Raw genomic sequence first — 13237 nt, 5'->3', positions numbered from 1 at the left:
ACTTTGAAGTTCTACAATTACTGACTGTAGTCCATCTGTTTTTCTACATACTTTTTAGTCTGCTTTCACCCTGTTCCTCAATAGTCAGGACCCCCACAGAGCAGGAATTATTTAGGTGGTGGGTCATTCTCAGCACTGCAGTGACACTGACATGGTGGTGGTGTGTTAGTGTGTGTTGTGCTGGTATGAGTGGATCAGACACAGCAGCACTGATGGAGTTTTTAAATATCGTGTCCACTCACTGTCCACTCTATTAGACACTCCTACCTAGTTGACCAGTTGCTGCTGTTTGAGTTGGTCATCTTCTAGACTTTCATCAGTGGTCACAGGACGCTGCCTACGGGCGCTGTTGGCTGGATGTATTTCGTTGGTGGACAATTCTCAGTCCAGCAGTGACAATGAGGTGTTTAAAAACTCCATCAATGCTGCTGTGTCTTATCCACTCATACCAGCACAACACACACTAACACACCTCCACCATGTCAGTATCACTGCAGTGCTGAGAATCATTCACCACCTAAATAATACCTGCTCTGTAGTGGTCCTGAGTCCTGACCATTGAAGAACAGCATGAAAGGGGGCTAACAAAGCATGCAGCGAAACAGATGGACTACAGTCAGTGATTGTAGAACTACAAAATGCTTCTATATGATAAGTGAAGTTGATAAAATCGACATTGTGTGTAGAAACAAGGAGGTGGTTTTAATGTTATGGTTGATCAGTGTATAAATAATAGACTGGCTGATTAGTCTAGTTTTTGCTTTAGTTATAAGTAGAAAGTTCCAGAGATTTTATGGGTCTTTTTAAATACTGATTTAAATCAGATGTGATTGGCTTATAGTGCTAATGATTATACAGTAATGTCACTTTTTAACTTAAATTATTAATTTGACCCCAAACTACTACTGTACAGGGAATTAGCTTTTTAAATCACTTGAAATATTGTATTATTTAATATTCTAGATTGGTAAACAAACTTACCTTTAGATACTGTATATATAAAAGAGCATTTTATGTATCTTATCCTTGTCAATATAAATATAAAAATGAAACATGTACCCATGTAAAATTTAGATGGTTACTTGTTTTTTGTTTACACATTAGAAAATGAAGTAGGGGAAGTGAACTTTTGGCAAGGCGATAGCAGTCTGCAGGAAGTGTAGTGTGGTTCTGCTCAAAGCCAGTTACACTGATCTGATAGGGAGTGGTTGAAAGAGGGACTGAAAAAGGTTTGCACTGGGACTCCTCAGTCTGAACTAAAAACCTCAGTCGAAAACTTGCTTCCATTCAGAACAGAAATGCAAAATTTGGCCTTCTTAATGTTAGTAGTTTGATAAAGTTTCATCTACTTTTTTTCCTTTATGCCTTTTTTACTTTGGATAGAGACAGTGTTTGACAGTTTACAGAGCTTTTGGAACTCTCTGGTCTTTTTCTCATCCTTAGAGTTGGCCAAGTGAAGAAAAGTAAAGCTTGAAGGGATGAAGAGAAATATGTGGAACAATACACTGTACTAACCATATTGTATAAACCAGTCCAAGGGAAATATTGCTCTCAGTCTGAGGAAGCTCCCTCGGTCAGAGCAGAAACCAAAGCTTACCAAGGCCAGATTTAAAGTTTATATGGACGGAATCTGCTCAGCAGAGAGTGCTCACCGAAAGCATAAACAGCCAAATCAAAAGTGTATTACTGCTTTACTGTGGGTGTTTAAAAGATGGTTATTGTGGTCCCTGTAGTGGTTATTTTAGATAACTTGGGATCTTAAATGTCAGCTTTAATTTCATGTTCCATTTTTTATTTCATTTCCATCAACCGCTTTATCCTGGTCAGGGTCTGGCAGGTCTGATTTCACTGGGAAACACTGGGCACAAGACAGGAACACCCTGGTCGGTACCCTCATACCAATTCTAAACAGGGCATAAACTACTGCACCACCCAAATGCCTTTGCATGTTCTTGAGATAATGTTATTTAGTTCATAACGTAATATAAAACCTTGGTGTCACGGTGGCTCGGTGGGTAGCACTGTTGCCTCACAGCAAGAAGGTCCTTGGTTTGATTCACTGGTGGAGCGGTCCGGGTCCTTTCTGTGTGGAGTTTGCATGTTCTCCTAGTGTCTATGTGGGTTTCCTACCACAGTCCTAAGACATGCAGTCAGGTTAATTGGAGCTACACAATTGCCCTGAGTGAGATGGTATGAATGTGTGGGTGTCCTGTGATGGACTGGCGACCTGTCCAGGGTGTTTCATACCAGCCAGTGAATTGGACCCACAGTGACCCTGAATAGGATAAAGCGGTGGTTAACAGACAATTAGTAAATGAATGAATATGAAACCTCAAAGTACCTTACATATAAAATACAATTAATAAGTACAATTATAATAGAACAGAACAGTGAGTATAAATCTATATACATTTCTACTGACTAAACAAGTTACGTATAACAAACAAATGACTCAAGAAGTATTAATAGGCCATATTAATTTAAATATAGTGATGGTAATGTACTTTGAAATGCTATTTCAGCATTAAGACTAGATATAAGTAATATTTTGTCTTAGTTTGGCTGCAAGTAACCCTAGCAATACGTCAAAACCATCCTCTTTTTATATGAAGTGTTATGGATGTTTTGTTCCGCTCCAGTGGAATATGCTGAAGTACAAACATTTAAGGCGTTAAATATTATAAGTTAGTTTATAATTTAGTTTACACTGACAGGCAGGCAGCGCTGTGGCTAAGTGGGTAGCACTGTCGCCTCACAGCAAGAAGGTCCTGAGTTCGATCCCCAGATGGGACGGACCGAGTCCTTTCTGTGTGGAGTTTGCATGTTCTCCCCATGTATGCATGGGTTTCTTCCGGGAGCTCCGGTTTCCTCTTACAGTCCAAAGACATGCAAGTGAGGTGAATTGGAGATACTAAATTGTCCAAGACTGTGTTCGACATAGCCTTGTAAACTGATGAACCTTGTGTAATAAGTAACTACTGTTCCTGTCATGATTGTAACCAAAGTGAAAACATGACGTTAAAAATCTTAATAAACAACCAAACAAACACTGACAGGCAGCAAATTCCTGATAAGGAAGTAAGCTAATGAACAATAAATTAGCTGGATTTTTTAAACCAGACAGAATGCCGCAAGCCAACAACCTGTTACCATATGCCAGTCTGGACATCAAACAGTATGGACAGTATACTGTTATTTCAGCATGCTGTGTGCATAGCATGGGTCCTATTTTTGCTGTGTTTCTAAAATGATATGCACAGTTTTAGAAATCCTAAAATGACTTCTAAGAAGCATAATATCTGTTAAATGCTTTAAAACTAGCTAATTCATTGTAACACTTCATTGCAATTTATTTATTCTTACTTTGTAATTTAGGCATGTGTAGTAAAAATGTATTCTGATTCTATTTTTTTTTAACTTAGCCTGGTTTATGCAGTCACGGTTCGCTAATGTGAAGCTTGTCTTATTGGGAAATAAACCATAATACACCTGCACTTTTGCTTTTCCATCTTAAGTTGCAGGACAGAGGGAGGCCACATATGTTAGAGATCGCGGGATTCTTCAGACTTTTTATTGCACTCAGCTGTTTCACATCGACTCGTAGAGAGAGCAGATTTCTGGAGAAATCATCACCTCAGAATTGTTGCCGCTTTGCAACTGCTCAGCTCCAGTAGTCTCTGGTATTGCCACACCCTCTGATTCTACCCACTCATTTTTTTTTGTCTAATTCTGTGTTCTTTCTTTCTTATTATTCTGTAAGCGCATCAGATCCCTGAGCACCCCCTCCCCTTAACTGACCCTGTGCTCTGACCGCTAGCTCATAGCCGCACCTTCTGATGAAGTGGTGTCCAGCTGTTCTTCTTGCTGAAGGAGTCAGTTGTCTAAATGTTTATACAAATAACTACTTTCTTTCTCTTTACGCCCTGATCCAGTTCCATGGTAAATGCAAAGGCATGTGTGCTGATTCTGTGTGGGGCAGGATTGGCTAAATAAACAGCAGGTGACACTATCATATCAGACTTACATAGATACATAGATACATAGATGCAGTTAAATAGTCTATTAATATAATTTCTGCTCCGCAAAAAAAATGCTAATTAACCATGCACGTCCAAGTTAATTCCACAGTGTTAATTATTGAGAGTTAAGTTCTTCTTTGCTTGATGAGGAGACAGTGGTCTGGTTTTCTTCAACTTCCTAATCATAAATGGAAGTTAAAGTTTGTAATCATCACACTTGCTCACTCATTAACCATGTTTCTGTACAATAGGGTGCTATTGGCACTGTAGTGTTTTTGTACCAGGACCAGTTACCCTGATGCTTCACATAAATGGCACAGTGTTGTCATTTGTACTCTAAAGCTCTGGTGTTATAAAGAATTTTCCACTATTAACAACATCCAAAAGTGGCTGTGCATACTATTTAAAAATTAAATCAGTGGCTGCTCAGGTGGCGCAGCGGTAAAAACACACGCTGGAACCAGAGCTGGGATCTCGAATACATCGTATCGAATCTTAACTCTGCCTGCCGGCTGAGGCTGAGCGGCCACATGAACAACGATTGGCCTGTTGTTCAGATGGGCGGGACTAAGTCGGATGGGGTCTCTCTCATGACTGGTGCAATTACGACCTCTGCTGGCTGATTGGTGACGCCTGCACAGAGATGAGAGAAGAGTGCTCAGGGTGTGTCTCTTCATACACAACGCTAAGCTGCACTGCACTCGTCAAAGTGTAGGTGATAAGATGCATACGGCAAGCTGCCCACGTGTCGGAGGAAGCGTGGGTTAGCTTCGTTCTCCTCAATCAGAGTAGAGATTGGCATTGGTGGAGAGGAAGCATGATGCAATCGTGCAATTGGACATGCTAAAAACGGAGAAAAAAGGGGAGAAAATGCTTACAGAAAAAAAAAAAATATATATAAAAATCAGTTGAATGAATAAAAGTAAAAGATGGACTGTTGTGATGAACGCTCGATAGTATTAAAAATGTACCCAAAATATACCCAAAAATGCCTGCCAGGGGAACTAGTAGCTGTGCAAGATCCAGAGCTAAACATGAGAACATACTTGAGCTCTAGATACATTAATAAGAAGACAAGATTAATGTGAATTCTGTTTTTAAATCACTTTAGGTCATTTGTCTTCCAGTGGGACAAGTTCAGACTGCACATTCAAATTTAAAGAAAGTGCAAAGTTCTTTTAGGTGTTGTAGATAAACTTGCTCTTAAGGAGTGGCATACTATAACTGCAACTTGGTTTACATTTACATTTCAAAGCTTTTGCCCTGAGTGCCCTATCATGTTACCAGCCCTCAAATTATTACCCTATTTCCCACGGGCTCTCCATAGGCTGTCAATGTCTCTCTATTGTGTTTAGTTTGGAGTGCTTGCTCCGTGGGTTGTTCTGCAGCTCTTAAACAAGTAGAACAAACTACTCCTGATTAGCAAATTAGATAAAAGCCATTTTCTCATTATGAACGGGCAGACTGCACATCTGTCTACAGTGCCCATCCAGTTATTTGTGTCTTTAGTCTAAGTCTATAATTCCATTGCAAGGCTTAAGTTTAACATGAGGCTGTTATGAGGTGGGGAGGGAGGACCCAAGGATGCAGAGGGTTTAACTTAAAGGGTTTTATTTACAAATAATAAACATAATATACAATAAAATAAAGAAATAACAGTACCAAAAAACACTTCGGGGAATCCCGAAGGCAGCCGGTGACGCCAGACTGAAAGAAACAAGGGAAAAAACATAAAGGGGAAAAAGGGAAAGCGCGAGGCGCGAACCCGGGTCGCTCACCTCCAGGCTGGGAGCTTAAGCACGCTGCCACAGCAACGCTGAAAGCAAAAACCGCTCCCAGCACTAAAGAGGCGAAGCGACCGGGTTCGCGAGGTGGGAAACCTCGCGCTGTTGGCCGAAGAAGGGGGGATAACACCGCCGGTAGATAAATGGCACGGCGCTCACCAGCAGTTAATGCTGGTCAGCGCCATGCCATCTACCGGGTGTGATTTACTTGCGGATTTAAAGATTAAATATAACGGCGCTGTCACCAGCCAGGGTGGCTGGGAAGTGGCCGTTTGCGATAGCGCTCCAGAGGGCGGAACGCGACGCTGTCACCAGTGGTTTACGCTGGGAGGGGGTCGCGTTCCTCTGGGCGCTCCTAATGGATCTCAAGGTGGCGGCGGCACGGCGGCGGCGGCGGCTCGGCGGCAGCGGCCTGACGGCGACCTAAGGGCGGCGACCAGGTGGCGGCGGCGGCTCGACAGCGGCGGCACTAATGGCGGCGGCTCGGCGGCGGCGGCGGCCTGGCGGCGGCCCAACAGCGGTGGCCCGGCGGCGGCGGCACGGCGGCGGCGGCACAGTGCGGCGGCACAACCTAGAGTTAAAAAATAAACAAACATAAAAGGGCACCGCAGTGCCAAACAAACTGAAAGAAAGAAAAACGAAAAAGGCCAACAAACACAGAAGGTGCGACGGCTACAGCTCTGCACCTTTCCCTTAAATAAGGGAAGGCACCAGGCACAGCTGTAGCTCGTTCGCCCTAACGAGCTGCCCAGGTAATTAAATGAGCAGCTCGTTTCTGCTCTGTAAGGCCTGTGGTGTCAGGGAGAGATGGCACATTCCCCTGACGCCACAGAACCTAACAGAGGCGAACAGAATTCCTAATTTCATCTTGAGGTCGACAGTCATGCATTACCACACATGCACACATCCACACAGCACACAGCTGGATGGCAGGCTAACCTGTCACCGCTCCCTGTTTAAGATTAGGTCAGATTTAATTAGGATGCCCAGCTTCTTTTGGAGTGTCACTTTTAGTTTTAAAAGTCATTACTAAAGCAGAACAGTAGAGGACAACCAGAACATCAGCGAGACCTGCTCAAAACACATTCAATTTGTTATAAAACATCTGTATAAATATAAGAACATATCTGTAGAAGTACAACATTATATATACACCGATCAGCCATAACATTAAAACCACCTCCTTGTTTTTACACTCACTGTCCATTTTATCAGCTCCACTTACCATATAGAAGCACTTTGTAGTTCTACAATTACTGACTGTAGTCCATTTATTTCTCTGCATACCTTTTTAATCTACTTTCACCCTGTTCTTCAATGGTCAGGACCCCCACAGGACCAAGATGTGTTAGTGTGTGTTGTGCTGGTATGAGTGGATCAGACACAGCAGCGCTGCTGGAGTTTTTAAATACCGTGTCCACTCACTGTCCACTCTATTAGACACTAGACAACTAGTTGGTCCACCTTGTAAATGTAAAGTCAGAGACGATCGCTCATCTTTTGCTGCTGTCTGAATTGGTCATCTTCTAGACCTTCATCAGTGGTCAGAGGACGATGCCCATGGGGCACTGTTGGCTGAATATTTTAGGTTGGTGGACTATTCTTAGTCCAGCAGTGACAGCGAGGTGTTTAAAAACTCCATCAGCATTTCTGTGTCTGATCCACTCATACCAGCACAACACACACTAACACACCACCACCATGTCAGTGTCACTGCAGTGCTGAGAATGATCCACCACCCAAATAATACCTGCTCTGTAGTGGTCCTGTGGGGGTCCTGACCATTGAAGAACATGATGAAACAGGCTAAAAAGGTATGTAGATAAATAGATGGACTACAGTCAGTAATTGTAGAACTACAAAAAGTGCTTCTATATGGTAAGTGGAGTTGATAAAATGGACAGTGTGTGTAGAAAAAAGGAGGTGGTCATAATGTTATGCCTCGTCGGTGTAAAAGTAGATAATATCTTTTTGACCAGGTCATCAAGGGCACAACTTACAACTGAACACTAACCTACCAAAGTGTATTTTACATTTGTGGGTTGAACAGAGAGTGGCAAAACACTAGTGTGGAAATCAACCTTGTAACAATGGCCTGCATTGGAAAAAAAGAAACTGACTGTGGATGTTCTCATTGATTCCCAGCCAACTAATACACCAGCATGCCTGCTTGGTTTTTAGTGATCATCATTATTTCTTGTTCTGAACTTCAGTCAAATATAACACAGTTTAATATGCCACTGTCAAAAGCCTTCCTGCAAGAAAAGCAAAAAAAATATTGTTTTAATTGTTTTTATGAGCTTTTAGTGAAATGAATGTAATTATTGCATGTCAAATGTTTTATAAACTTTGTAACTGTTGTTTCTTTAACTGTGGAGTAGTTTACTTTTTGATTAGGCTTTTGTTTTAAAAGCCATTGTGAATATAATTTGACTTGTTTTCATTTAAAATCAATTTTGCAATAAAATCAAATGTATTAATTTGACAAATTCATATTTATTTAAATGCAGCATTGTAAAATGAAATTCACTGTACTGTCCTAAACATTATGTATAGTGCAAATTTATTATAGAATAATTCATTTACCAAATCTATAAACATATTTGAATTATATGTTAATATTTAAATGTATTGATATAAAAAAAATACAGCTGTAATACTTAAATTATTAACAACAACAAAAGTACTGGACAACATAATTTTCATTTTATTGTTAAAGCTGAATGAGGACACTGATTGTCAATTTCACTAACAATAAACAATATACACCGACTAGGCATAACATTATGACCACTGACAGGTGAAGTGAATAACACTGATTATCTCTTTATTATGGCACCTGTTAGTGGGTGGGATATATTAGGCAGCAAGTGAACATTTTATCCTCAAAGTTGATGTGTTAGAAGCAGGGAAAATGGGCAAGTGTAAGGATTTGAGTAGTTTGACAAGGGCCAAATTGTGATGGCTAGACGACTGGGTCAGAGCATCTCCAAAATTACAACTCTTGTGGTGTGTTCCTGGTCTGCAGTGGTCAGTATCTATCAAAAGTGGTCCAAGGACGGAACAGTGGTAAACCGTTGACAGGGTCATGGGCGGCCAAGGCTCATTAATGCACGTGGTGAGCGAAGGCTGACCCGTGTGATCCAATCCAACAGACGAGCTACTGTAGCTCAAATTGCTGAAGAAGTTAATTCTGGTTCTGATAGAAAGGTGTCAGAATACACAGTGCATCACAGTTGCAGGGCTGTTTTGGCAGCAAAAGGGGGACCAACACAATATTCGGAAGGTGGTCATAATGTTATGCCTCATTGGTGTACAGTGTGTATTAATTATTTTCTCTCTGCAGCTCAGATACACAACTGTATTTCACTACTTTCACACCCTGATTTACTAAACTTCATAACACAAAGAAGCTGTAAATCAGTTTTGCAGCACTGAACTAACAAATATTTTATTTGGGCATTTTCCACATAAACCTGTAAAATATAGGGCAGTGACAATGCAACTGATTAATTTACAATATTTTTCCATTTTTTCGCCATTTGCTTCCAATCTAGTCTTCTCCAGTTCCCTCCTGCTGAAATCATGCTGCTGAAACTTCCCCTGTGCTGCTCAGGGAGGGCTGAGACTTTCACTATTAGATTGCATTTTGTATCTGTTCTTATCAAAACAAAGGAGTATAACAACAGAAAAATTTAAAAGAAATATTTCGTTACATATCATAAAAAATATTAAGACATAAAAACACACACAACACTACAAGAAAAAAAATCAAAAAATGAAGCAAAGTTCAAGCAAAAAGTGTACACACACATAAACTGATCAGCCATAACATTAAAACCACCTCTGTGTTTCTACACACACTGTCCATTTTATCAGCTCCACTTACCATATAGAAGCACTTTGTAGTTCTACAATTACTGACTGTAATCCATCTATTTCTCTACATATATTTTTAGCCTGCTTTCACCCTGTTCTTCAATGGTCAGGACCCCCATAGGACCACCGCAGAGCAGGTATTATTTGGGTGGTGGATCATTCTTAGCACTGCAGTGACACTGACATGGTGGTGGTGTGTTAGTGTGTTTTGTGCTGGTATGAGTGGTTCAGACACAGTTTTTAAATACTGTGTCCACTCACTGTACACTCTATTTGACACTCCATCCTAGTTGGTCCACCTTGTAGATGTAAAGTCAGAGACGATTGCTCATCTATTGCTGCTGTTTAAGTTGTTCATCTTCTAGACCTTCATCAGTGGTCACAGGACGCTGCCCACATGGCACTGTTGGCTGGACGTTTTTGGTTGGTGGACAATTTTCAGTCCAGCAGTGACAGTGATGTGTTTAAAAACTCCATCAGCATTGCTGTGTCTTATCCACTCATACCAGCACAACACACACTAACACACCACCACCATGTCAGTGTCACTACAGTGCTGAGAATCATCCACCACCCAAATAATACCTACTCTGTTGTGGTCCTGGGAGAGTCCTGACCATTGAAGAACAGCATGAAAGGGGGCTAACAAAGCATGCAGAGAAACAGATGGACTACAGTCAGTAATTGTAGAAATACAAAGTGCTACTATATGGTAAGTGAAGCTGATAAAATGGACAGTGAGTGTAGAAACAAGGAGGTGGTTTTAATGTTATGGCTGATCGGTGTATATGCAGTATTAAACAGAAATAAGGGCAAGTATTTAGTGTATTTTGAAAGGAACACTAATCAATGTCATTGCTAACACTCCATATGGAGAGCAGTGGTAGCTTAGTGGTTAAGGTACATGACTAGTAATCAGAAGTTCCCTGTTTCTGAGCAAAGTCTTTAAGGACGTTGTAGCCTAGCGGTAAGGTACTGGACTAGTAATCTGAAGGTCGCTGGTTCAAGCCCCCACTCACTGCCAGGTTGCTGCTGTTGGGCCCTTGAGTAAGACCCTTAACCCTCAATTGCTTAGACTGTATACTGTCACAGTACTGCAAGTTGCTTTGGATAAACGCGTCTGCTAAATGCTGTAAATGTAAATCTAACACCTGTATTTGTCCTACTATTATAAGTAAAAATAACTGCTGGCCGCTCAGGTGGCGCAGCGGTAAAAACACACACTGTGCACCAGAGCTGAGATCTTGAATACATCATATCAAATGTTGGCTCTGCCTGCCGGCTGAGGCCGAGCGGCCATATGAACAATGATTGGCCTGTTGTTCAGATAGGGGCGGGATTAAGCTGGATGAGGACTCTCTCAGACTAGTGAGTTACGACCTCTGCTGGCTGGTTGGTGGCGCCTGCAGAGATATGTGGAAAGGAGGGTGTGGTAGAGGGTGTGGCTCTCCGTACACAGCGCTGGGGGGGCCTTGTCCTCCCCAGCAGGGACCAGCATTAGTGAGGGGAGAAAGTGGGAGAAAAAAGGGAAAAAAAAACTGCTGTGAAAAAGGTGTATTACACCAGGTTTGTACAACACATGCTTGAGCATTACAAACACACTGTATGAGTTTAATTCATTGGAAGCTTGCTAATATTTATAAGATCAGCTTTACATTATTTCATTCATAATGCCAAAGATATATAAAGACAAAGAATTTGACAGACATAAAATTATAATTTTGCAAAACCAAGGCCACGCCCAAGGAAAATCAGCAAACAAACTGGATACTTAGGATGTGGTATGCGAGCAGCTGTTATAAAGAAATTTGAAGAATCAGGAGAAGTCGAAGACAAGAACAGCCTGAAAGTCCAAGAAAACTTTCGAAATATGATGAGAAGTTTCTCAGAGTTTCTACTTTGAGAGACCAGAAGAATTCCAGCAAGGACCTGGTTTAGCATCTGGCAGCTTCACCGGGATTCCAAGTTGACTCTTCTACAGTCCGAAGCGGCTTGACAAGGAATGGTCTTTTTGGAAGGGTAGCAGTCAAGAAACCACTTTTATGGAAGGGAAACAGGGTGAAAAAGTTAAGACGTGCTAAAGCTTATAAAGATTGGAATGAAGATCAGTGGAAAAGAGTCTTTCAGAGTGACCAAGCCAAGTTTCAGACTTTTGGTTCCAGTCGTCGACAATATGTGAGAAAAAGAGTTGTGTTGGAATGAGATGGAGGAGTGGCTGTGGCCTTCAGTGAAACATAGTGGAGGTCTGTCCAGGTTTGGAGCTGCAGTTTTACTAGTGGCAATATTGTCCAGATTTTTTAGATCATAAATGCTGAAAGGTACAGACAGGTTTTATTTTATCATGTCATTCAATCTGGAATGCATCTAATTGGGAATGTTTCAGTATGATAATGATTCCAAGCACACTGCTAATGCAGTGAAATCATATTAGGAGAAAAGAAACACTGACCGTCATGGACTGGTTTACACAGTCCAGATCTGAATATTATGGAAGCAGTATGGGATCACCTGAATAGACAATTAAATAAATAGGGACAGTGGTAGCCTAGTGGGTAGAGCTTTGGGCTATCCATCTGAAGGTAAAGATTTCAAATCCTGGCTCTGCCATGCTGCCACTGTTGGGCCCTTGAGCAAAGCAATTATCCCTGTCTGCTCCAGGGGTGCCGTACAATGGCTGACCCTGCACTCTGACCCCAGCTTCCAAACAAGCTGGGATATGCAAAGGACAAATTTCGTTGTACTGTACACCTGTATATGTATATATGACAAATAATGGCATTCTACATTTACTCTCTACATAAAAAAGAGCCCAAATCTAAAGAAGAACTCTGGGAAGTGCTTAAAAAAAGCCTGTTATATACCAGAACATTACTTCAGACTTCAGGACAGTCTCCCCAAAATAGTTATGATTAGTGCTGAGTGAGTTGTGAATATTGTGTGTGTTTTTTTATATAAAAGATTAACCGTAAATTCACTAAGACCCTGACCAGAATAAAATGCTATACGAATTAAATATTTAAATTTGTATTAAATGAATACTGTTTTACATCTGTGTGTTGTCTAACACAGATGTGTTCAGAGCAAGAGTTTGGAATCCTTAAAAAATACTATAACACCAGTCAACATAATTAATTTTAAAAAGATTTCAGGATAATAAGAATTCATAATTTCTTTCATGTCTTAGATTGTGATTGGATTCTGAGATCGGTAAATTAGTGAGTGTATACAAAGAGATTTAAAAATAAAATAATGAATTTAAGTAGATAAATATTTATTTCTAAGCAGCAGCTTCTTGAGATACACAATTGTATCTCTTTACAGTGACAATAAATTCTACTCTACTCTACTATATTCTATTTTATTCTATTCTATTCTAAAACAACAAAAATAAGCGTCTGTCGGCTTGCCTTCTTCCCATAGCGCCTCCTGGTGCCATGTGTTCCCCAGGTAAGCGACGCACACGCACCCAGCCACCCACATGATGTAAAAGAAAACATGATTCATGAGACCAGGCCACCTTCTTCCATTGCTCCAGAAGCATTGGTCCAGTTCCGA

Source organism: Trichomycterus rosablanca, chromosome 20 (genome assembly GCF_030014385.1).
Source record: "Trichomycterus rosablanca isolate fTriRos1 chromosome 20, fTriRos1.hap1, whole genome shotgun sequence".
NCBI classification, from domain to species: Eukaryota; Metazoa; Chordata; class Actinopteri; order Siluriformes; family Trichomycteridae; genus Trichomycterus; species Trichomycterus rosablanca.
Note: the sequence above shows the minus strand (reverse complement) of the source record.